Genomic DNA, 26,136 nt, shown 5'->3' with positions numbered 1-26,136 from the left:
CAACTAAAACTATTCCATAAATAAGTTAGTCCCAAGTTAGTCTCCAAACACACAGCAACATACAGAATGGAAAACACACACTGATCAGAGCATGGAGGCCGTGTACTCCTCTATGCTAGTGCAATGGACCACACCCTCTTCAAGTCACATGTAGTGGAATTCTGTCCCAGCTCAGGAGGAAACAGAAAGTCTTCTCCTGAGTGGTACAAAACATCCCCTAATATGTCCACTGTAGGAATGTTGTACCTGACTGCAGTTTTACATACCACAGCCTCTTTGATAATGGTATTGTCCCGAGTGAATCTCCACCCCTGTCTCTCCCACTTCCTCATTCGCCATTCTCATCATCTCCTCTAACGGGTGCTGCTACATGCCCTCTGTCTTTGAGCTCTTTGCTCTTCTACTTTTAAGGCTCTCCAGGTTCTGGGAGATAGAAGGTCTGGAATGCTTTCTAATCACAACGTATCAGCTGGGTGTTGTTCTGGCTCTCCCATGATTTCCCAGTTTTTCCTTCATCTGCCTCTGAGCTGCTACCTCCCTCAAACCACAAATCTCCCTCAAGACCATAAATCTAAATGGTCCTCCTCCCTGGAAGGGTCAGGATGGGGAGGCGGTCTCCACCATTCCTCCTCTGCCCAGTCCCTAACACCAAGGGGCAATGCTAGGTTCAAATACACAAGGTTCCCATAGCAAGGAGACAGAATTTATTTCCAAACCTTGACCCCATGGCCCCAGGTTGCAACTGTAAACATGCTCAGGAGATGGGAGGGATTATATATTTCCTTATTACATATACCCACTTGACCAGACTTCCACGATTTGGTTCAATCTGGTTTATTGGTTTTCCAGATATTCTGATTTTGCTACATTTAATAAATATAACCATAATTTAGTGCTTAATTTTTGCATCTCAGGTCCTTTTTGTGTGTGTGCTGGCAATGGTGCATCTAAATATCATCAAAGAGAGCAGAAGCTGCATCTAAACAGTGGGAGTATTATTTTTCAAACTGTTTAAGGACATTTGTTTGCAGGAAAGGCATAAATACTTCCAATATCCTCTTGGAAAAACACCTGACAAGGCAATTAAAATAAATTTCAATATTTCTTCAAGGAACTGTAGGCAGAAGATACTGAGAGCCTACACTGCCTTATTAACTGACATTTGAATTTGTGTCTACTGTTATTGGATTTGTGATGCATATCACTATCACCAGCCATGCAAACAGTCAGCGCTGTTGCAAGGATTCCCTATATAATATAGCTACATTTTATGAAGTGTATCTATTTGTTAAGGTACAGAATAAGTAGTGCATATGGTGTAGCCTGCAGTAGAACTAACGGATTGTTTCCATGCTATTCGCTGAATTGAATGCACTATTACTGCAATATGATAATGTAAGGGAACACATGAGATTGTTGAGATGTTTCTGAAGCGTAGCTGATGGGTCTTGAATAGCAGAATGCATATTTCAACTCCAAATATATTTATAGTATACATTTATTTAAAAGAATTAAATAGTTGTTTCAAGTAGAAAATATTAAAATGCATCTCCTGTTAAAAACCATAAAAGGAAACTGAAACATTTACAAAACATTGCCCTTATCATTTGCAATATTTAAATACGGTTCACTTGAAATTAATAAGCATCTATGTGATTCTGTTTTAATTAAGCTTAATTTGGTTATTTGTAAAATAGCAACACATGCACAAATCAGCTTTGTCGGGCCTGGCACTTTTAGAAAAATGAATTAGTGTATTGGGCTCATTCAAAAATGAGAATTAATAAAAAATTGAGGTTGGTGTTTTGTTTGTTTTGTTTTGCTACAATCCACTAAGTATTTACTCTAGAGCAGGATTATTATTACTATTACAATTTGAACTACATTTTTGCCTGACACCTAAAGCCGTATAATGAAGGCGCCAGGCTAACTTCCCTGGGGAGAGCATTCTACAAACAGGGAGCCTCTTCAAAAAAGGTCCATTATTGTGTTGTCATCATTCTGGACCTCTCATGGAGGAGGGGCATGAAGAATGGCCTCATATCTTCCTTTGCCATATCTTCCTCACCTGGAAAAAAAAGAGGAGAGTTTGTTTAGCTGGGCAAAGGAAGTGACAGTGTCAATGAAAATAGAAGAGTGTTTCTCTATGTGACAACAGAGTGCTAATAGTGAAATATTGGAAAAGTGAGTTAACACCAACAAAAGATGAGTGGCAATTAAAGTTGTGCGAGTAACTAGAACTAGCCAAAATGACTGACCTAATAAGAAACCACTCAGGTGATAAGGTAAAAAAAGAATGGGCTTGCTTCAAAAACTACCTGATAAAATATGGTTCCAAAAACAATACTTGGTTGTGCTTAGAATAATTTCACAGTGATATGGGGAAAACTGATTTTAATAAATGAATACAGAATACTCGTTACTTAACTTAAGGAAAGTATTGAAACTGAAAAAGAGATAGAGGGAAGTCAACCAACATAGAAGGGATTCAAACCAGTTCTCCTGAACAGAAAAAAGTGACAGAAAGAAAGAAAGAAAGAAAGAAAGAAAGAAAGAAAGAAAGAAGAAAAGGAGTACAAAAATTCTCCCCCCTCCCCATTTTATACATATATATATGGTTTTGTATTTTTTTTCTTTTTAGTTTTGAATATTTGGATGTAGTGTTTAATATATGCTTTCCTTGTAAAAAATTTAATGCAAAAAATACTAAAAAGAAAAAAAGAGAAAGTGACAATGTCATCATCCAATGGGAAAGAGGAAGAAACTAGGCTGTTTGTCAGCTCCACCCTGTACTCTTCCAGTTATTCTAGATAATTAATTCATTATATTGGATAAGTTTAACCTGCTTACCCACAATCATAGGCTCTCAAATCTTCTTTCTGGTGAATTGGCTATGGGGAAACATAGGTTCTCACATGAAGGCAGTAACTTCGCAATTTAGTTGTGGCTAGATTATTTCATCCTTTAAGCCCCTTATCAAACCCCAAATAAGAGCTTGGGAACAAAAGAAGAGCCCTGATGGATCGGGTCAAAGGTCCGCCTTTCTGCATCTAGCTGCATACAGGTGAATTCTGGAAGGTGAAGCAGGGCATGAAAATGAGACCCAATCCAATGTTCTTGTGCAATTGACCCTGAAGGTCAGGCTATACATGAAGCTTAGCCGCAGGGATCTGAACCCTGACTTTGGTGGGTTTTGTTTTTCGAAATGCACAACTGAACACTGCAAACTAAAATGAAGACTGACGTGGAGAGGGGAAAGCGGGACTTAACGTGCTCTCCTCATGCTGCTTTTCTACTACAAATTGCCTTCCACAAGCTATGTGGAGAGAAAGAAACAGCATGAAGGGAACAGATTAAGCCCCCTCTTCACCTCTTGCCACCCCACCCCACAGGTTTAGTTGGGCTTTATGCTATACTGCCTCTGAAAAGAGATGTTTCATTTAGCCACCACAGCTAATAGCTGATATTAGCGATTACTTTCCCTGTTTCATGTTTCCTTAACTCCCCCCCTTCCTTTCTCTCAGTCTTGACTTAGCTATAGAATTTAAGGTTCACCCCAAAAAGAACGCCTACATTTTTATTTTTGGTCTGCTAGGTGTTTGATACACTGATGGTGTATTTGACTTATCAAATCATAGTCTTAACACAATTTGATGCACTGATTCTTATTAGCTACAAATGGTCTCCACCAGTTGAGCAGCACAATCTTATTGACAGGGGGTAGCTGCTGCAGTACATCTAATAGATTTTACCTACCTAGAGTATTTAGCTCTCCCTAGCTCAAGTCCTAATAAATAGCAAATTGTATGGAATGTCACATCAGGCAAATAACCTGTACCCTGTGCTGTATAGTACTTGGCATGATTGGTTTTTTTGGAAATGATATAACCTGTGTCCACCAAAGGCTCCAGGATTAATCCAATTGCTCTCCAGGTTTGGTCCCTCAAATGAAAACAGGCTATTTACCAGCTTGCCTGTCCAACACACCAAGCCTATCAAAAATGAAAGTTCGGTGTGCCTTACTCACAAGTAAGTGCACAGGTTCGCACTCTAAATGCAAGCCTGCCATGCAGAGATAAGAGTTGCAGGTCCCGTTCAGGATCACGAATCAATGTATGGAGAGAGAAATAGGGTCGGTCATTCAGCACCCTGGACAGATCACAATGAGCAAGCAATTCTGCAATGGTGCCACCATGGAATTCCACATTTAGAGAAAGCACTGGAATAGAATATGGCTCAGAACAGAACACTACATCAAGAATCCACTGACAGAGGCAGTAGGCTTCTGAATACTACTTGCTGGAAACCACAGGAATACTGTTGACCTCAGCTTCTGCTTGTGGGCTTCCCATAAGCACCTAGTAGGCCCCTGTGAAAACAGGATGCTGGACTACTGTAGATGAGCCACTGGTCTGATCCAGAGGGCTCTGTTTATGTTGTTGAGCCTGAAGCGGTCTCTGCTCCTGGGGAGAAAGATCATGATAACCACAAATTATATTTTTCCTCCCTAACATCAGCTTTGTTAATTTGACTATGGAGCTGAATAGCTTCAGTAGTCTTAGTAAATTATTTGTATTTAGAGTCCAGTACAGGAGGAAACTGAGTTCAATGTATCCCAGGCTTTTACCAGGCTAGGTGATGTTATTGTCATGATTTATTAGGTGTGTCTGAGTTTTTCAGGGCAGACTCAGAAAGAGCTTCGGAATTCTAGATTATACCTCTATAAAAATATATTTATTAATTGAAAATGATATGATTACCAAAGAGCAGCCCCATACACCGTTTGATCAACAAGGAAAACCCATTTCACTAACCTACTTGGTACTTGGCAATTTCCTGGTTCTTACATACATAGCCAGGAGGTAGAAACAGGAAATTCTGATGAACTGTGTTTTGCTGCATGACTGGGAAGGTCTGGCATAGAGCTTCTAACACATGGCCCTAGTAAACAATTTTTTCTTGCATACACAGATGAATGACTGAATATTCCCAGAAATATGATAGCAGTCCCGTGTTTTTGAAAACAGGATGCATTTAAAAACAAAAACAACAGAGCAACCCAGTCAACATTTTTATCAGACTGCATCTTAAGCAAAACATCACTTCCCATATTATTGCCAAATCAAGCCACAAGAATTATAACCTCTATTCATAACTTGGCACAGCCCTTTGGAGAACATTAGCAAATTGTGATTCCCCCCCCCCCTCGTAATTTATTTTCTACATGCTGTTTGGCAGTTAGTTGCTGGAGAGAAAGGGGCAGAGCTTACATTTAATGTCCCAAGTACTGGTCTGTGAAGCACAATTTATTTACAAGTGTTCATTTTTTCCCTTGTTGAGTCAACAGCCAATTTAGCTTTTTGTTTAATCTCATAGTTCCATTCTAAATAAATACATGGAAGTGGAATATAAATCACATCTCCCTCCTATGCTGACAGTGATTTATCTTCCCAAGACTTCTGGTTGACTAATATGCTATAGCTATGAAGAAGCCGAGGTAATGATGTAAATGCTTATGTCAGAAATTGCATTCATTCTATCATAATATTGGGCTTCATACTAAGAAGAATGGCCATCTTACGTTCTCAAATCAAATTGACAGATAACTCTAAAAGTGACTTTTAGAAAGGCTCTTTCTCAAAGTCTTGCCATTAAGCATCTGCCTCCTCAACCACCAAGAGAAAGAGAAATAAACAAACCATATGTTATATTTTATTCTTTTCATAAAGAGTCAAAATCAGACACCGTGATTGCCAAGTCTCCTTTTAAGTGACAGATAAGAATGTGTCCAGTTAATCACTGTGGGATAGCTGTAGAAACCATTTCCTCAGACTATATTAGCTTTATAATGGATTTCTCAGTCAACTTTCGAAAGGTTTTTAATTAGCAAAATCTATTGTTTTTAAATGAATAATTGATCCATTTGCTTGGTTAAAACCATTTGCACGCCACCCTTCCTTTCAATGTGTTCAGGTAGCAGATGTGGGCTACCCATTTTATTCTCTCAACCATGTAAGTTCGATTACACCAAGAGAAAGTTTTGCTGAGGACTTGTCAGCCAGTTTCTTATCTGGTGAACCCAGGCTATGCTGTCTTAACTCCTTCACCCGTGACTCAGCCACAGAATGTTCAGCATCTCTCCCCCATTCTCAGCCAGAACCCAACACGCTGAGCCAAGCTCAATGTGTTCCACAGGTATGACAGGAGGACCGGAAAGTGGTGTGGACACTTAGCCTGGACCAAACTCCTTCATCTTGGTCACACGATGTGGCAACCCAATGTAAAATAAGCTGGCAAAGGGGACCCTCCTTAATGAGGGTCCTGGTTGTGCTCAGACCCCTGAGACACACCCACACCCCACTAGGTGGTAAGTGTTGGGCATGTCCCAGGCCTGTCATTATGGTCCCACAATCACACCAGGCCGTTTGAGCCAATCCGAGGCAGGTGGTGTGATTGGGGGGGGAGGGGCCTTTAAAAGTGGCAGTGTGACATGGCCAAGACAATTGCTTCACGCTGCTGAACACCTGCCCTCCCGTCCCTATTTATAGGTTGCTGCATTGGCCTTGCTTTGAATGTTAGTTGGTCGCCTGTTTTGGAACAGGGGCCATGTAGGAATTTTGTCCTTTGGGCAAATTGGCACTAGCCACTTGGTTTTCGCCTACCCCCTTAGGAATTGTCACAACTTTGTAAGGTTTGGCAGTTAGGCATTGGCTTAGTGAGGTGTTTGGGAGGGGAGGTGCGGCCATCACCTGCCCCTCCATGAACAGGGTATTCCGGTAAAGGAATCTGGAGGGTCCTAGATCTCATCCGAAGTCTACTTGAGGGGCTAGGGCCATGCCAGGACCACAGGAACCCTGGGGTGAGCTTCGGTTGGTCTTCATTGATGTGGCTCCCTCGTTTGTTTACCCTTCCAGACTACCTGCCAGAGAGGTAGGAGTCAGTCATAGTCAGTTTCCAATGTCTAAGCCAATACCACTCACTTTATTGTAATCAGTAAAGTTGTGGCCTAAATTTTACCCAATAACTTAAACTAAAAATGCGTGTCAGTGTGAAGTTATTTACTTGGGGGAAGGACTTGGTTGGCTCGGAGCTCAAAAGATGTGCTATAAGTCAAACAATTTAAAGGCTTATTTACCTTCTGCCAGGCTTTGACTGGCTCAGTCAGCTGTAGCCCCACTCCTGAATGGAGTTTGGATTTGACATACCAATATAACTTTTTCTACCTTCCCTTGTCTTGGCTTGCTCCTTTAGAGAGCCAAAATGGACGAATGCATGCATCCCTAGTTACATACGAGTTTCCTGCATGAATCATAGAATCATAGAATCATAGAGTTGGAAGAGACCACAAGGGCCATTGAGTCCAACCCCCTGCCAAGCAGGAAACACCATCAGAGCACTCCTGACATATGGTTGTCAAGCCTCTGCTTAAAGACCTCCAAAGAAGGAGACTCCACCACACTCCTTGGCAGCAAATTCCACTGTCGAACAGCTCTTACTGTCAGGAAGTTCTTCCTAATGTTTAGGTGGAATCTTCTTTCTTGTAGTTTGGATCCATTGCTCCATGTCCGCTTCTCTGGAGCAGCAGAAAACAACCTTTCTCCCTCCTCTATGTGACATCCTTTTATATATTTGAACATGGCTATCATATCACCCCTTAACCTCCTCTTCTCCAGGCTAAACATGCCCAGCTCCCTTAGCCGTTCCTCATAAGGCATCATTTCCAGGCCTTTGACCATTTTGGTTGCCCTCCTCTGGACACGTTCCAGTTTTTCAGTGTCCTTCTTGAACTGTGGTGCCCAGAACTGAGGGGGTACTTGCAACAGAACAGTTACTGCTGCTTATATTGGCCTGATCAGGTTAAGGGCTTTGGGTGACTCTCCTTTTTGGAAGTCTAAGACAGGCAGAATGAACCATGATGATTACATTTCCTTATTACGAGGTTATTGTGCTGACAAAAAACAAACCAACCACTGGAAGCGTCCATGCTAAATTGTTCTGAGTTCAGTTAAAGTCAATAGAAATCAACTGGTTTAAGCTACCTGAAGGCCGCAGCGTTATGCCGAGAACCTCTGTGTGCTAACTTGGAAGTAAATTCCATTAAAACCAGTCAAACTTATTTCTTAGGAAATAATGCTCAGGGGTGATTTTGAGTGCCACTAAACTTTTTGGATCACATTTATTTGTTTTATTTATTATCATACAGGAACCAAGAAACAAAGACAGATAATTAAGGCTGCTATCCTATGCTCAATTACCATGGAATGCCCCACTGAACCTTATTGCATGGTTTAAAAACATATTAATGTTAAGAACATTACACTGCCGGTTTGATATACATGAAGAAAATGTACAACACCCCATCCTATCTTACAATTCACTTAATAATTCTGAATCTATCAGCTAACAGTTCTTATCTGGGAGTCTAACTTTGATTTACTACTGCTGCAGTTACAGTTTCTTTCCTTTCTTCTTTTAAAGATTAAAAGGAATTTCTGACAGCATCATCCCCTTCTCCCTTATTCTGCACTAAGTTTAAGGCTGAGGCGGCAATATGATCAAAGCTGCAGTTAGCTTCTGCTCAGTCTGATAGCACGTTGAGATGGTGACATTGCACTTTTGATGTCTCTTTCTTTCTTTCTTTCTTTCTTTCTTTCTTTCTTTCTTTCTTTCTTTCTTTGCCTCTTGCCAGGGTACGGCTCTGAAAGATACCAAACAGCCTGGTCTTAATGTTCCACTTTCTTCTCTCTCTTTGGGGGGAAGTGGTAAGCATTAATTTGCATCATACTAACAGACCATTTCCCTTGATATAATTTAAGAGCGCTGTTTAATTCTTTTTTTTTTTAAAAAAAATCAATGGCTCATTAATGCACATTCAATCATTAATATACATTAGCAACTGCTAATGGGCAGTATGAGAACAGAATGTTCATAGAAGACTTGCGACCAGTTTCCCCTAATGAACTGACCCTTGCTACTATTGGAGGTCAATTATATACAATGGCAACTTTTCTAATAACGGGCTTAAAAAAACAACAACCTATCACCAGTGGAATAGCCAGCGATAAGCCTTGTCAGATGGAAAACCAATAATAATGATAAACAAGAAGATCTAGAAGCATGTGGTGCAGAGGCATCCCTAGGGGTTGGTGAATCTTGCCCCCCGGCAAGGGTGCATGCCCAGTGGGGTGCAAAAATCAGACTATGGAGTGTCTGATACATATGTGTGTGGTGACACAATGCTACTGTTATTGAGAGATCAAACATAGGAAAAGCTTCTCATCCTTCAAGCACTGCGGCACAAAGGCATGCAAATTTGCTCACCCTTCCTCCTTGCCTTGCCTTCACTCTGGATGCTTCAAGTATTTGAGACGTGTAAAAGGTAGTAATTTCTAATGTGGCTATTTATATATATATATATATATATATATATATATATATATTCTGGTGTGTGTGCAGATGCAGCTCCTTAATGGGGGTGCAAGGGATGCCTCTGATGTGCTGTTACCAAAATGGAATCCTATTTTGGTATTAAGTGGCGAATAAAATAACAGTGGCAATAATAATAACAGTGGCAATAATAGTGCCACCCAAGGCACTAAAAACAAACACAATTCATTCTGATTATGTATTGATTGTGATCTTGCAACCAATGGAATTTGGAATGGAGAATCTGTTGAGAGGTGATCTAACCAGATTTCAGGGAAGTCATGAGTTCACTGGCAGAGGAAGGGGGGGGTGCAGTGAGTGTGGTCTGCCCCGGGTGTCATCCCGGGGGGGTGACATCACCGCCCCACTCCCCTGGGCTGCTCACTGGCTGAGTTTAAGCAATTTTAAAAGTTTGCTTTTGACTACTGTATTCACACCATTGTTTTGTCCATCCAAAATATATCTACATTTATTGTACTGACAGTTTAGATTTTGTAATAAGAATGTGTGTGTGTGTGTTGCAGTTGTATGCCTTTAGATGCTCTGATGAAAGTTGTCATGTATTCCAAAGGTAAGGAGATTTTAACAATCCTGTTAAATCGTAAATACAAGAAGCTGCTGCAAAACAAGCCCATTGTAAGTTAAGATGACGCAAAGTACATGAGATCCAAATTCCATTCAGGATTTGAAGACACTAGCAAGTCAGACATCCATAGTGATCTGCTCTGCATTTTAGATCTGTGCCACATGGATTTGATTTTCAGATCCTTCATAACAGCTGATTCCATTCCAGGTCTCCCATTTCTGAAACATCTGAGAAATATGGGTAAACAGCAATGTATGCTAAGTATCTTTTTGAACTGTTGCAAGATCATTATGATCTATGAGAATAAGAAGGATGGGGAAAATGTACAGCTAAAAATGCCCTATCTTTGAAACCTGATGCAAAGCTAACACAGAACCAATACATGTGAAATACTTAGAGCATCTTAAAACACAATTCAAAATAAAACCACGGAAATAAAATGTTTACCCCAGTACTTGAAAAAAAAAAAAGAAGTTTCACATTCGGTATTCCAAAAGTACTGTGTTACTCCCCCACAACTTGCTTAAAATGCATATAAAATTGTTAGATTACTTCACCCTTGCAATTTTATGTTCAAAGAGATGAGTCAAAGTGAGCAAAAAAATATGAAATTAAAAAATCAGAACTCCAGTCTTTAAAAAAACAACAGCAGAGATCCTTTTTGATAACATTTGAAAGTGTAGGATTAGCTTTCAAAGACAGATGGCAATAAATTGAAAGCTTTAGCTTAAATAACATTCAATGCAAATAAAAACCAAGACTATTTTGAGTGTGGATTTGAGCCCCACCTGGGACAAAAGATTCCTGTGTTGCAGAGAGTTGGACTAGATGACCCTGGTGGTCCCTTCCAACTATGCAATTTTATATTAATTCCAAATCTACAATTCTATGCTAAATAAGTCACTGGTGTAGTGGTTAAGAGTGGTAGTCTCGTAACCTGGGGAACCGGGTTCGCGTCTCCGCTCCTCCACATGCAGCTGCTGAGTGACCTTGGGCCAGTCACACTTCTTTGAAGTCTCTCAGCCCCACTCATCTCACAGAGTGTTTGTTGTGGGGAAGGAAGGAAAAGGAGAATGTTAGCCGCTTTGAGACTCCCTAGGGTAGTGATAAAGCAGGATATCAAATCCAAACTCTTCTTCTTCTTCTTCCATACAGGGTAAAGGTAAAGGTAAAGGGACTCCTGGCAGTTAAGTCCAGTCGTGACCAACTCTGGGGTTGCGGTGCTCATCTCGCTTTATTGGCCAAGGGAACCGGCGTACAGCTTCCGGGTCATGTGGCCAGCATGACTAAGCCGCTTCTGGCAAACCAGAGCAGCGCACGGAAACGCCGTTTACCTTCCCGCCGGAGTGGTACCTATTTATCTACTTGCACTTTGACATGCTTTCGAACTGCTAGGTTGGCAGGAGCTGGGACCGAGCAACAGGAGCTCACCCCGTCGCAGGGATTCGAACCGCCGACTTTCTGATCAGCAAGTCCTAGGCTCAGTGGTTTAACCCACAGCACCACCTGTGTAAAGGTAAGTAGAGGCAAAATTGAAATGTCACCCACTGTCTGCTTGGGAGGGTGGGGAGAGGAGAAAATCCTGAAGTATCAGGGTCTTCTCTTTATTTGATATATAATATGTTCTTTCAGACAATACTGCAAAATTCTTCAGTGCATATATATAGCTATTGCCAGGTGAGGATACTCATTGAATTATATTTCTAGCATGTTGTAGCATAAATAAGGTGTCTGAGTCATAGTCTCCCTTTATTAGTGTCACACAAACTGTGTTTTCAAACACAAAGTGTAGAGCTACCAGTTTTGCCTGAAGCGAATTATGTTTTCACAAAAGAGAAACATCCCCCACAATATTTAACCTACAGTATTTCAGGTTTGACCCCTTTTGGTAAAATCCATGCCAGATCAATAAAACCCCGGCTGTCTGATTCACTGTTTAAACATGCTGACCAGAGAAATTCCCCTCTGTGTTCTGAATTTGGGCATCCGGAATGGTTTGGAGTTTGGAAGCATTTTAGAAAGTTGGGTTGTGTGACGTGTATCATTTCTTCTTCATTACATTCACACTCTACCTTTCTTCTACTGCTCAGAAATCAGGCCGCCTATTAATCATATTTTCTGCTGCTATTGCTATATATAACAAGAGTGGTTGAATTTCAGAGTCTTGCAACCTCCTTCATACATTTAAAAAGAGGGAAAGGGGGGATATTAATTCTCAAATGTGCACAAAGTTTTACTGACCATAGCAAAATGCAGTCCCCCTGCCCCAGGCTTACTTACTTCAGATTCTATCTCCCTCCTTTTCTTCATTTCACTGGTGCCTTTTTTCTTTCCTTTTGCTTTTCAGCTTCATACATTTGACAGTGTAGTCACTTTCTTGCATGCTAGATGAGCTGGATCACTTCCCTCTCCTTCAGCACAGAGATGCCATCAAGGGCAAACCCTCTGTGGCGTTTGCCCTCCTATGTGTGTGACATCATATGGGGTTCATAGGGAAAGGGTTAACTAATTATAAAATGTCTAACCAATGGGAACCCAGGGGGCAGAGTTAACTGTGTATAAGGTTTAAGCACAGAGTTAACTGTGTATAAGGTTTAGTTAGTTAGAGTTGTTGAGAAGACAGTCTGGAGTTAGAAGAGACAGAGAGGATGAGTCTGTTGGTTGGGCTAGTCTGGTGTGAGAGAGTGAGAGAATTTGTTAGGAGGAGTCAGTCCAACAGTTGAGATAATCAGTCAGAAGGTATTAGGAGGGTATTATAGGCCGGTAAAGAAACTAAAGTTAGATACTGACAGGAATATTATCTGAGAAACCATAAACTTGTTAATAATCTTGGGGGGGGGGGTTGGTTCACTTTTGACAACTGACTGGACTCAGTGTTTTACCAGAGAGTAACTGGTTGGTGGCAGCGGGGAAGCGATCACAGTGGTGGCACAGGGATCAATAGACCATTAAATGTCCAGGGACCTTGTGTGATCACCACACCCTCCAACTTATTCTAACTGAAATCCATGCCGCTGCCCCCCACCCGCTCAGGTCTGTCACTGCCACCACTACCCTATGCAACCTCACAACTCATCCCCCCAGTGGCGTAGCGTGGGTTGTCAGCACTCGGGGCAAGGCAAGTAATTTGCGCCCCCTAACCTGTGGGTTTTAGCAGGGGCAGAGAGCTGCGAGTGCTAGCGCGCCCCCCCAGATGTTGCGCCCGGTGCGGTTGGCCCCCCCTGCACCCCCACACTACACCACTGCATCCCCCCACCCACTGCCTCCACCAGAAGTCCCACTATCTCCAAAAGGCTTCTGCTGAGTGCTCAGGTTGGGAGAGGAGAGAAAGTGTGCTTCTGGAAGTGTGGCCCAGCTTCCTGAAGCACGTCAGTGACTGTGGCAGGCCTTCAGGCCTTGGTGGGGACCCTGAGGAAGCAGGACATCACAGATTGACATAAGAAGCCAGGACAGCTGCTGTCCATCAGTGATATCCCAGTAAAATCGGGATCAGTCATGCAGGGATCTGGTTTACAAGATTCTCTCCCTCTGCCTGACCTGTCAACAGTGAAAGGGTTTTGCGTGTTCAGACGCAGAAACCTCCCCCCTAAATAAATTCACTCAAATTTTGGTTTTGGTTTTTGGCAGAATTTAGGCCACAACTTTATTGATTACAGAAAGTGAATGGTTGCATAGGCTCTGGTTCGACTAGCTCCCTACATTCTGCAGGCAGCACTGACCCAGGGTTCCAGCATAGGTCAGCCAAGGGTGAACACCTGGATAAGCGGAAAGCTGGGAACAGGCTATCTCCACCACCCAAATGTCCCCCTGAACTCAGGCACGGGCACAACCCCCTCTCAGGTGTTGACCAAACCATCGAGTCCCTGGATTCCTTTAACGGAATACCCTTCACATAGGGATGGCAAGAGCGTTCTCCCATCCCTATCATCTGAACCAGAGCCTATCTGCAACCTTACAAGTTGTGAAGATTTGCTACGCAGGCAAAACCCAAATGACAACAGCCAATCAGCCAAGCGGGGAAAATTCCTGCCATACCCCTGTCCCAATGACAGATGACACACGACGGCATAGCAAGGTCAAGCACAAAGCCCTAAAAGTAGGGAGAGGTGGGTGGGTGTTCCAAATGCACGCTCCGAAAGAGGAAGCTCTGGGTCACGTGCATGGGTATAAATAGGTCCCTCGAACCGTTTGGACTGCATCCCATTGGCCAGATTGCACCCAGCTACGAGGGACCTACCAATCGGGTGTTGTGGCTGACCAATCGTACCCACCCACAACACAGGGTGTCAGTTTCCAGGTCTCACTGCAATACATGCCCTCTTTAAGGGAGGACCCAATTTCCCATTACATGTTCTCTGCATAGTGGAAGGAAGCACACTCTTTCGTATACTTTTAAGCTTAGTGCAGTTGTACGGACCAGTTTAATAGTGCTGGAAACAAGGATGGAGGAATCAGGCAGCTGTTGTTTTTCCTCAGTTCTTAGGTTCAGTTTGCAATATTTATGTATCACTTACTGATTATTATTATTATTTTTAGGAAATTTGGTATGCAATTTTGCTTAATATTTACCTTTTCAATCAACTTCCCCAATAAAAAGCTGTGTGTCGGTTTCACAGATATATGCATTTTTATGCATACTTTCCCTTGAGACATACATTTTTTACACATTTTGGGGAGAATTGCAGAAGTGTGAATTTTGGAAGGAAAGCTGGGTTTCAGTTTGCGTATTGTTTCAGAATACAAAGGTTTCCATTAGAATGCAAACTGAATTCCCCTCCCCATCCCAGTTGGCACTTAATTTTTCTGCTTTATGAAACCCAAAGCGTCTATAGAAACCTGTGTAACTTTCAGCAGTATTCAATTACTTGTAAGTCACAGTTGTCACTTATTCCACAATATAAATATCTGAGCCCCCATTGGAGAAGGCCGCCTTGTAGAATCCTCATAGTACTGCATCTCTCCCTCATGCCCATTTAATTTATTTCTGGCTTGGTATTCATGAGCTTTCTCAGAAAACTCTGAAATAAAAAGTTTAACCCTCTCCCAAAGTAATAATAAAAAGATCTGTCCCAGCTTATAGTGCTGGCAACCTTAACACACTGCTTTATTAACTGCCCCTCAGAAAAGTCCATGTTTCTTGGACAAGTCTTGGACATTAATCACAGCTCAGACTGAGCCATGCAAAAGCCCCCAATGGGTGATCTTCTAAGGCTTCAGAGAGCTATGGGTAAACCCAGGGATGCTTCAAAGCTTTGGGAACAAGGGAGCTGTGTAATATCTGGGCTTGTTTGACAAAACACACCAAAGCTCTCTGACCCAAATAAGCTGAAGCTTAGGCAGAGACTATAGATTGCCACAAAGCCCTCCCCTTGCCTTCATTTTCTTGGTTTTCAAAGCTGATGGGTGCTTTTAAAAATGCCTCTGAAAAGTCTTATGGGATGCAGACCACATGTTTTCACTGAAGCAGGCAATTACAAAGTGCAGGAGTATCACTACATCAGATGCACACATAGCATCTTAGCATTAATCATTCCTACATAGCTCAAGTCAACGAGAAGCCTTCCTCCAGATGTGCTAAGCTTACCCATCCAGGGAGATTTTGTGGGAGAGGTATATTCAAACATGCTGTCTCTTAGGTCAGCCTTCCCTTCACAAACCTGCAATACTGCTGGGGCTAGGACGCGGGTGGCGCTGTGGTCTAAACCACTGAGCCTCTTGGGCTTGCCTTCAGAAGGTCAGTGGTTCGAAGCCCCATGACGGGGTGAGCTCCCATTGCTCTGTCCCAGCTCCTGCCAACCTAGCAGTTCAAAAGCATGCCAGTGCAAGTAGTTAAATAGGTGCCACTGTGGCGGGAAGGTAAATAGCATTTCTGTGTACTCAGGTTTCCATCACAGTGTTCCATTGTGCCAGAAGTGGTTTAGTCCTGGGGGCCACACAACACAGAAAGTTTCTGCAGACAAATGCCAGCTTCCTCGGCCTGAAAGTAAGATGAGCGTTTCAACCCCATAGTCACCTTTGACTGGACTTAACAGTCCAGGGGTCCTTTACCTTTACCTTTTTGTTCTATTGCTAGGGCTTATGGGAGTTGTAGTCCAAAGCACAGGTTGGTAAAGGCTGCTCTGTATGCACATTGAAGACTGCTGTGTTGTGAAAGGAATGTGATTTGTTGAAACCATGGATCAATTCTCAATCCTGTCTTGATTGTAAAACAACATTTGTCATAGATTTCAAATACCTTTCTTTCTGCTAAGCCTTTTGTTTTACATTCTCAGCCATTTCCAATTAAAAAAGACCCCCCCATGCAGATAGTTATATTTCTGGCATACCTTCTTTTTACCTAGACTTATTTTCGTTAATCGAGTTTTCTTAATCAATAATTAAAGATATGAGATGCTCTCTCTAAGCTATGCACACCACACATCTTTAGCACTGAGAGCTTTGACGCCCAACTGTGTCTCTCTGCGGGAGTTGTCCTCTTCTGTCTCTCCTTTGATTAATGTTGTTTGCCATAGAAATGATGCACAGTGATAATGGTCGCTAAATAATCAGCCTTCAACACTGCATGGATACTGGGGGGAAACATAGCAGAAGCATACTTATTGCTAATAGTGTTGTGAAATATACTTGACACTGTAACATAGCCTGGGAAATTGGCCACCCTCTGGTGGGTGGCGCTGTGGTCTAAACCACTGAGCCTAGGGCTTGCTGATCAGAAGGTCAGTGGTTCAAATCCCCGTGATGGGGCGAGCTCCCGTTGTTGGGTCCCAGCTCCTGCCAACCTAGCAGTTTGAAAGCACATCAAAGTGCAAGTAGATAAATAGGTACCGCTCCGGCGGGAAGGTAAATGGTGTTTCCGTGCGCTGCTCTGGTTCGCCAGAAGCGGGTTATGTCATGCTGGCCACATGACCCGGAAGCTGTCTGTGGACAAACACCGGCTCCCTCAGCCAGTAAGTGCCGCAATCCCAGAGTCATCCGCAACTGGACTTAATGCTCAGGGGTCCCTTTACCTTTACCTGGTTAGAATAGGAAATGTGATGTGTAGGCATATTTGCCATATGCGGTCCTGAGTAATGGCAAGGAAGATTTGCCTCTCCCATATATGAACTGGACCACTAAGCTTAAGTGCAGTTCCTTTTTAATAGTGGAAAGAGGAAAGAGATATATTGCCACCCCAAAACTAGAGACTGGTTCACCTATGAGCTTATGAAATGATTAGAGACATGCTGCAGACAGCACTTTCATATAGCTAACTGAAAATAGGGTACAGAAAGGGGGTTATACCCCCAGCTACCCAGACTCTTCCTTCCTTCCTTCCTTCCTTCCTTCCTTCCTTCCTTCCTTCCTTCCTTCCTTCCTTTCCAAAGAAGATTACAACACAAAATGTGGAGGCAGATTCATGCATCAGCAATAGACAGGCAGTACAGTTCCTAAGTATGCTTAGGGAGCAATTTATGGCAAGACCCACCAGGTCAAGCAAGATCCAGCAGGTCTCTAGCTTGAGCAGGGAGGTCCCCAGGAATTATAGAAACCCTGTCAAATTACCATTGCCAAAGAGCTTTGTGCTGCCAATTTCCTACTGGTCAGATTTTACATGTAATGAAAGACTTGAAACAGCAGTCCTCACCGCCCAAGCTCCAGCTGTTTTGTGGAAAGTGACAGGTCTGTGTATCAGAAGTGGTGTGAAGTAAGGAAACCAGCTGCAGGGAATAACAAGACAAGTGAAAGGCTCTCAGACTGGAGTGAGACAGAGAGAGGTGGTGTGTTGTGGGGTCTCGTTTTTCCATGGTAGCAAGAAAGGTCCAGAGGGTGATGGTAAAATCCTTTAAAAGACAGGAGAGATAGACCCAGATTGTGATCCCAACAGCGTACTACAAATGATGGATGTGAACAGCTAAAGCCCAACTAAGATCTGTATGAATGGTTAGAAGGGACATCAATGAGTGGGAATGATTTTCAATGGTTTCGATGAGGAACAACAATGGTGGACCTAGGCTCTGATCCATGTTTATCATTGTACTGTTTTGCACAGGCTTCATTGCTGCCACTGTTGAAAAGAGAATCACAGCACAATACTTTATGTGTCTACTCAAAAGTAAGTCCCAGTGGGATTTGATCAAAAGATGCTACAAAACATAGCCTCGGTGTTGTTACAGCTCCAAAGAAATTGGAATTACACTTGCTATATTTTGAAAAATCTTTGGCATTCTGAATTGGGCACTTGGATTATTCAGTAACGTTCAACCTTCACAGCTTTGATATCTCAAAAGTGTAGAAAGTAGTCTCGACATATTAGTTTATATGTGCATCAAAAAGTAATCAGGAAGTAATATGTAATCTGATTGCTAGACTTGTTTTTTCAAAACACTCAGCAAATAGCTCACTGGCCAAAGATGAATAGCTCCTGAAGATGTGGGAAATTGCAACAGTAGGGAAGCTCACAGTCTATAAAAGAACTTGTTTAAAGGTATATCAAACTTTGAATACATAACAAAAAAATGAGTACAAGTGATTAATTACTTGAAATAGTTTAGCTGAAGTTTTGGAGACAATCTTAATTATATGCTTTCCCAAACTGTTGGATATTTTGTGAGAACTGGGTTGTTTGTAAGTGACTACTGTTGTTATTTCTAAGTTACAATTTATTTTTAAACAACAGATAAACAACAGTCTAGGTCAGGAACCATGGCGCTGAATGGAATCCTGGCATAATGGAATCATGATTGAAGTCAGAAGCACCACAACAGTTATAGAAACAAGGGGCCAACAGCAACCCTGACAGACACACAAACACCAGCTGGTGATGCCTTCTACATTGGACATGTATGGAGACACCAATCAATGAATAGCATTGTCATTGTGTCATGAACCTCCATGTATATACAATGTGCAGTACAAGCAATGTACAGTACAAGAAGGTGCTCCTTTCCAGTGCAGGCTACCACGGTGGAATGGGTAGGAAGGCAAACAGCAATGGACAAACCACAGACCTCAGGGACTTCTGCAGGTAGGAGCTCATGTCCCCTAGCAGCAGAAAAACAGACAGCATGCAAATAGCTAACACTCCAGACAGAGTACAAAGGACTACCATTACAAGAACAGCATACATCAAGCTTCACGTCCATTAGGTAAGAAGAAGGTGTGGAAATCTCATGGAGCTTCCAGAATCATGGTTCAGATTCTGCTATGGATCCAAAGCTCCTACTAAACTCTGCTCTGTTTAGTGCCCCCTGTGTGGAGGAACAAGATGTCAGCTTGATGAATAAGGATGGCATATATCACAAGAAAAAGCTCACAGGCCAGCACCACAAGCTGCCTTATAGCTGTGATGGAAGTCAGTGGGTGTTTTTGCCAAGGATGCCAAATAGAAATATGAGAAGCAGGTCAAAAGCCCTAAATTCTTACTATGCAAAGTCAATCCCTAACCCCACAGCCAAAGCAGCAGATGGGAGGTAGACTAATGAATTGTCTGTTGCGTCTTGGGTGCTTGGCCTGTGGAACACTACCTTCTACTTCATCCTGTGTTTCAACCTCCAAAGAGAATAGCAATATAGCCATATCCAAACTAACGAGGCCTACTGTAGGACTATTCCCTAGTGGTAAAGTACAAAGTAGGCAGATGGTCCTAGGTCCAGTGTTTGCTCATTCATCAACCTAACAAGTTGCTCCCTTTGTTTGACACAGTATATCAGCAGAAACTGTAGAGGTATTGAGGTGTCACTGAGTTGTTTGGGGTCTCCCATTTATTTCATCCATGCACTATTAGCAATATGCAAACCCTTCACCCAGACTACCATTGTGCAAAACTCACCGTCCACTATTTCCCAGCATGGAGTCAGCTGAGATGAATAACAAAGCAGGGGATTTCTATCTTTGAGCCCTCAAGGAAGCATGAAAAGGCAAACATGGCATTTATTGAATGGGGTCAATGGTGAAGTGAGTTCTGCAGGGGAATGATAAAACTCAGTTTGTCAACTCCTTGCAGTGTCCCTGTGGCCAGCTGAGCAGGACGTAGGGGTTTTTTTTGAAGGGCAGAGCATTCAGTGCCATGAGCTCCCACCTGCAGTGATATAGACTACAAAGAGGTTCATGAACATATGAATCTACTTGAAACCAAGTCACAACACTGGTCCATCCACCTCAGTACAGTGGCACCTCGGGTTAAGTACTTAATTCGTTCCGGAGGTCCGTACTTAACCTGAAACTATTCTTAACCTGAAGCACCACTTTAGCTAATGGGGCCTCCTGCTGCTGCTGCACCGCCAGAGCACGATTTCTGTTCCCATCCTGAAGCAAAGTTCATAACCTGAAGCACTATTTCTGGGTTAGTGGAGTGTGTGACCTGAAGCGTATGTAACCTGAGGTACCACTGTACCGTCAAGTCTGACTGGCAGCAGAAATACAAGTAAATGCATTTTTCAACCTTTCTACCCAAGATTCTTTAACTAAAATTGCTGGAAATTAGGACCTAATACAGGCAAGCCTACAAATCAGCTGAGGCTCTCACACAGACACTTTCAGATCTCTGTGAAATGTTTACAATTTGTCCAAGTAACTTGAATTCTTCTTCTTCTTCTTCTTCTTCTTCTTCTTCTTCTTCTTCTTCTTCTTCTTCTTCTTCTTCTTCTTCTTCTTCTTCTTCTTCATGTGAAGATGGACTAAAGTGCAGCTGAACATTTCTCTTAAACAGTAATAACTGATGCAGTACCGTGAGACACAAATGCTTCAATCTATGCCTTGTTCAAAAACAACTTTGTTGTTGTTTAGTCATTTAGTCGTGTCCGACTCTTTGTGACCCCATGGACCAGAGCACGCCAGGCACTCCTGTCTTCCACTGCCTCCCACAGTTTGGTCAAACTCATGCTGGTAGCTTCGAAAACACTATCCAACCATCTCGTCCTCTGTCGTCCCCTTCTCCTTGTGCCCTCCATCTTTCCCAACATCAGGGTCTTTTCTAGGGAGTCTTCTCTTCTCATGAGGTGGCCAAAGTATTGGAGCCTCAGCTTCACGATCTGTCCTTCCAGTGAGCACTCAGGGCTGATTTCCTTAAGAATGGATAGGTCTGATCTTCTTGCAGACCACGGGACTCTCAAGAGTCTCCTCCACCACCACAAGAACAACTAATCACATCCATAAAGAGCTTCACTTTCTCCTTAAAGTGAAGCCAATATCATTCTCCTTTACTTAGACACATTTAAGTTATCTGTTACTCCTCAAAGACTTTGTAATTCTGCAATGTTCTTCACAAAATTACTATTATGCATAACTCATAGAACTGCACCACCATGTTAGTATACTGAAATGTGGTGATTCTTACTAATTTCCCAGTTGCTTTGAATGATGCTTCTCATAATAAAATACATGATCCTTCAGCTGTATTCTTGTGTTCACCATGTTATTATCTCAGGGGAAGGTTGGCATCAATCCGCATGGTATCATTTCTTCCTTGAATTCAATTATGAGTGCCTTTTTATTCCTCGTTGTCTTAAGCAGACAAAGATGGAAGGCAATTATGGGGTAAAACAAATAAATGAGAACAACAGAACAGCCCCTCAGGAATGTTTAGCTAAAGCATGATTGGAAAATCGTTAGCATGGGTTCGTAGTTGCTGTATATCATTGTTGCATTTGGAAAACAATGCCTGTATTCTCTGGAATTGGGTCTTTTGCTTAATCTTCCCCATAACAACCTCATGAGGCAAGTACAGCGTTGGCTCAAGCATTTAACCATTGCCCCCTCCTGTGGACACCCATCACCGTAAAGCATTCACCTAGCAGTCAACTAATACTCACCAAAAATGTGCAGGAGAGCGGTCCCTCTATTGAAGTGAATGGAAACGGTCATGTGGAGCGGTACTCCCAGTTGTGCAGAGAGAGTGCAGGATTTTTACAGCCATGGGTCTCAGCTGTAGGTTTAACATGCTTTCTTCTGACATACAATAGCTCTCTTAAAAATAAAAAAACAGATTTAACTATTAGGAGCATACATATGGCTAATATATGCCTGGTGGTAAACATTTGAATTCTCAGAACTGCAGCCTGGCAGTAATTGCTCTGGAGCTGCCAACAGATCCAAAAATGTTAGCAGAAAGGGAGAACCTTTAGATGTACATGCCAGACACATTAACACTGCATGGCTTCAACACAGGGAGAGCACCAGGATTGCTTAGTTTCAGAGAATGAAGGTCTCCTGAGAATTCTGTCCTCAAAGATCTATAACTGCCACCTTTGAAATGACATCATTGTTATCAGAGCAACTGATGACAGCAGATGCTGAAGCAATTTGCAATAGGAATTTAAAATGCATGTTTTGTTAGTCATTGATACACACATATTAATAATAATAATAATAATAATAATAATAATAATAATAATAATAATAATTTATTTGTACCTTGCCCATCTGGCTGGGCCTCCCCAGCCACTCTGGGCAGCTTCCAACAAAGATTAAAAATACATTAAAATGTCACACATTAAAAACTTCCCTAAACCGGGTGCCTTCAGATTCTTCTAAATGTCAGGTAGTTGTTTGTCTCTTTGAGATCTGATGGGAGGGTGTTCCACAGGGCAGGCACCACTGCCAAGAAGGCCCTCTGTCTGGTTCCCTGTAGCTTTGCTTATTGCGGTGAGGGAACCGCCAGAAGGCCCTCGGCGCTGGACCTCAATGTCAGGGCTAAACGATGGGGATGGAGACGCACCTTCAGGCATACTGGGGCGAGGCCGTTTAGGGCTTTAAAGGTCAACACCAACTCTTTGAATTGTGCTCAGAAATGTACTGGAAGCCAATGTAGGACTTTCAGGACCGGTGTTATATGGTCTCGGCGGCTGCTCCCAGTCACCAGTCTAGCTGCCGCATTCTGGATTAGTTGTAGTTTCTGGGTCACCTTCAAAGGTAGCCCCACGTAGAGCACATTGCAGTAGTCCAAGCAGGAGATAACTAGAGCAAGAAGAAATGAAGTCTGGCCAAACATAACAAAATGTATCTATTGTGCAGTTCTTTCTTCTTGCATGTACTTCATATGCCAACTTCTGCATCAAAGTTAAAGACCAAATCTGAGAGGCTCATTCAAGAATCAGGTCCCCAGATGAAGTCCTCCAAGGTATAGATATTTGGCGGGGGGGAATCATGGTTATGTCAAAAGGTATGGAGGAAGAATAGCAACATTTAATAAGTTAGAATCAATGTATATAATGGGTAAAATATAAGTAGTAGAGCAGGTTTATATAGTAAGAAAAGAGCACCATGGGGGTTGAGGGAAAGTCAATGGATATGAGAGATTTGTTCTGAGTGTTGCTTAAAAGAATTTTTAAAATTTGAACATTTAATAAAAAGGTTATGCAATGTTCAGATATTGCTAATCTGGCTGTCACAATACAAAAACATATAGTGACATATATTCTTCCAGGTTACATGGAGCATCTGCAGACATCTTCCTTCCTTCCTTCCTTCCTTCCTTCCTTCCTTCCTTCCTTCCTTCCTTCCTTGATCACTTGTAGCCGCGTGAGATTGTCTTCCATAAACACAGTTTTAACAGTGAATCCGTAAGTGACTGTGGAGGCCAATTCTGGATCCACATGTCCTTCCACAGTGGGTACATAGGTTTCTGAGCAGGAGATGATCACGGTGAGGATTATTCAAATGTGCCTTCCTCTTAGCTCAGTCTCCCTTTCATCCTGAGTTTGTGCTTCTTTGAAGTCCATGACACCTTTGGTAGAGGCTATTCTCCAACTGGAGCGCTTGAAGGCCAATGTTTCCCAGTTGTCATTTTCAAAGATTTGCCTTGAGAGCTTCTTTAAACCTCTTTTGCTCTCCACTGGCAAAAACCTACATGCCGTGGGTGACAGTGGTGTAGAAATGTATCTTGCGATGAGGAAGGAAAAAAGTTGTGACCAGGTACATACATTTCAAAGGCCAGGTAATATAGATATGTCTGAGTTGTCCCCATGTGATAAATGCAAAATGTAGGCTGCCCCCCCCCCCATTTCAAAGCAATGCTGATTTCCTTCACTGTAAAAAGTAGTACAGAACAAAGACGTGAGATTTTGTCCCGGCCATTTTCTTCACAGTGGATTTTTCATTTTACTTTAATTAAAGAGTAATCATATGCTGCATTATTGGAAAGAACACTCTGGATGTGAATTAAAGGAAAATCTGGGACAATGTGAGAAGGGAGGGAAATCTGTAATTTAGGAGAAAGCACTGATCGTATCCAAATTGCTAAATCTATTTAACACTATTAAAGAAGCCTTAAATGGATTCAGCCACATTAGATGAATTCCAAACAGGAATTTGCACTTATTTGATCAATGGAAATGAGGCTACTAATGTGGATTTTGGAGACTGGTAGAGAATAAAGTGGATTAGTTATATTATGCTAAATAGCAGGGAAGAAGAAAGGAAAAGACTTTTCTTCTTTTGCACCAAGCTGGGGGACATCTTATAGCCTGGGGGGGGCACACTCTATTCGGGATAGCCTTCTAGGGGCCCACATATTAGTGGTAGGCAGGGCCATAGGCAAAGATGGGGACTTTTACCTTTTATTGAGTAGGCTTGCTTCATGTTCATCTCTATGCCTCTGATAATGGAAAATGAATTCCAGTTAGGACAAAAGAAAACAATATCAAGGAGACTGTAAAAGAGGGCTGGTGCTTGTGACTTGGGAGGGTGTGTGGTCCAGGATGACTCAAGGGCTAGGTTCTCCACCCGTTTTACACATACACATTCAGATCTGAGCCTCTATCACATTAAACACATGAGATGGTCATGCAGATCACGAGAGCCAGTGTGGTGTAGTGGTTAAGAGCTGTAGTCTCGTAATCTGGGGAACCGGGTTCGCGTCTCCGCTCCTCCACATGCAGCTGCTGGGTGACCTTGGGCCAGTCACACTTCTTTGTAGTCTCTCAGCCCCACTCACCTCACAGAGTGTTTCTTATGGGGAAGGAAGAGAAAGGAGAATGTTAGCCGCTTTGAGACTCCTTCAGGTAGTGGTAAAGCAGGATATCAAATCAAAACTCTTCTTCTTCTTCTTCTTCTTCTGAAGAGCAATGCAGAAAGAACTCAATTCATTGGCTAACCATGACTAGGAAAACACTCCTTCCCCTTTCTCTCTTATTGCAATCAGCCACTAAGTAGAACGCCTCATAAGCATTCTGAAAATCTGAGTGGGGAAAAAGTCCTACTCCCTGTCCCCTCTTAGGACAGTGGTTCCCATGGACAACCTGAAAATTGCTGGTGGCCTTAGAGGACCCCATAATTCCCCCGCCTGTTGCAGCAATTGTCATGCGCTGTGCTAGGAGTGGAATGATTTTTAATTGTGCTTTAATTGCTCCTTTTATTTCTCTCGTTGCATTTTCTTGGGTTACAATTTACATTCCATAAAACCCAAATTGTAATTAAAAAAATACAATATAAGAAATAAAAAGGGCAGTAAGAATACAATTAGAAGTCGATATGAATATTTAATGTGGGTATGCCGCAGGCCACCTGACTGAAGCTCACAGACCAAAGTTTGGGGAACTCTGCTTTAGGAAATGTGTGCCTTTGTAGCACTCAAAATACCTCCCAAGTAACAGGGGCTGTGAAGCTGAAGAACATATTTGCGTCTGCAGGCTAGAAAATGCTTCCATGTTAGAAGGAAGTCTTCAGGATTAGCAAGGTCCATTGTTTCACTCAATTGATGTGACACTTTCTCAATAATGAGAAATTCCCACCGTTTGTGCAGCCATTGATCCAACAATAGAATTTTATCAGATGTGTGTTTGTGCGTGTATTGATTGCAAGTTCTTTTTTACTTTCTTTTCTTTTCTCTTCTTTTTTCCCCCTGCAATGAGGATTGAAAATAAATCCCTATATTCAGTGCTTTTCTGTTACAAAAAGAAAAGAAAAGGTGGCAGTACACACCTTGAAGTTGTTACAATACACTTTTAACCTTTTGTGTGTGTGTGGAGGAGAGATGCTGGTATTGTATTGTGTACCCTTAAGTACACCCCCCAAAAAGCACTGCCTATATCCAATGAATGTATTATTGTTATGTATTAAAGGAGTAATATGCAGGAGAAGCCAGTGGTGTAGCATGGTCAGGTGGTACCCGGTGTGGAAAATTTCTTGTCACCCACCCCCATTGAAAT

At 42.3% G+C, this 26,136-nt stretch overlaps 1 long non-coding RNA gene across 1 annotated transcript; it reads right to left on the bottom strand.

Moving 5' to 3' along the window:
- Window positions 1-8,144: 8,144 nt before the first annotated feature.
- Window positions 8,145-22,286, bottom strand: LOC309368343. Its single transcript, XR_014167707.1, has 2 exons — window positions 21,802-22,286; window positions 8,145-8,698 (listed from the first exon to the last, which is right to left on the bottom strand). It is a non-coding gene; the product is annotated as an uncharacterized lncRNA (long non-coding RNA).
- Between the last annotated feature and the right edge of the window lie 3,850 nt (window positions 22,287-26,136).

This window comes from Podarcis melisellensis (genome assembly GCF_964234715.1).
Source record: "Podarcis melisellensis genome assembly, chromosome: 4".
In the NCBI taxonomy this organism is placed as follows: Eukaryota; Metazoa; Chordata; class Lepidosauria; order Squamata; family Lacertidae; genus Podarcis; species Podarcis melisellensis.
Note: the sequence above shows the minus strand (reverse complement) of the source record. Positions and strands in the feature narration are given on the sequence as shown.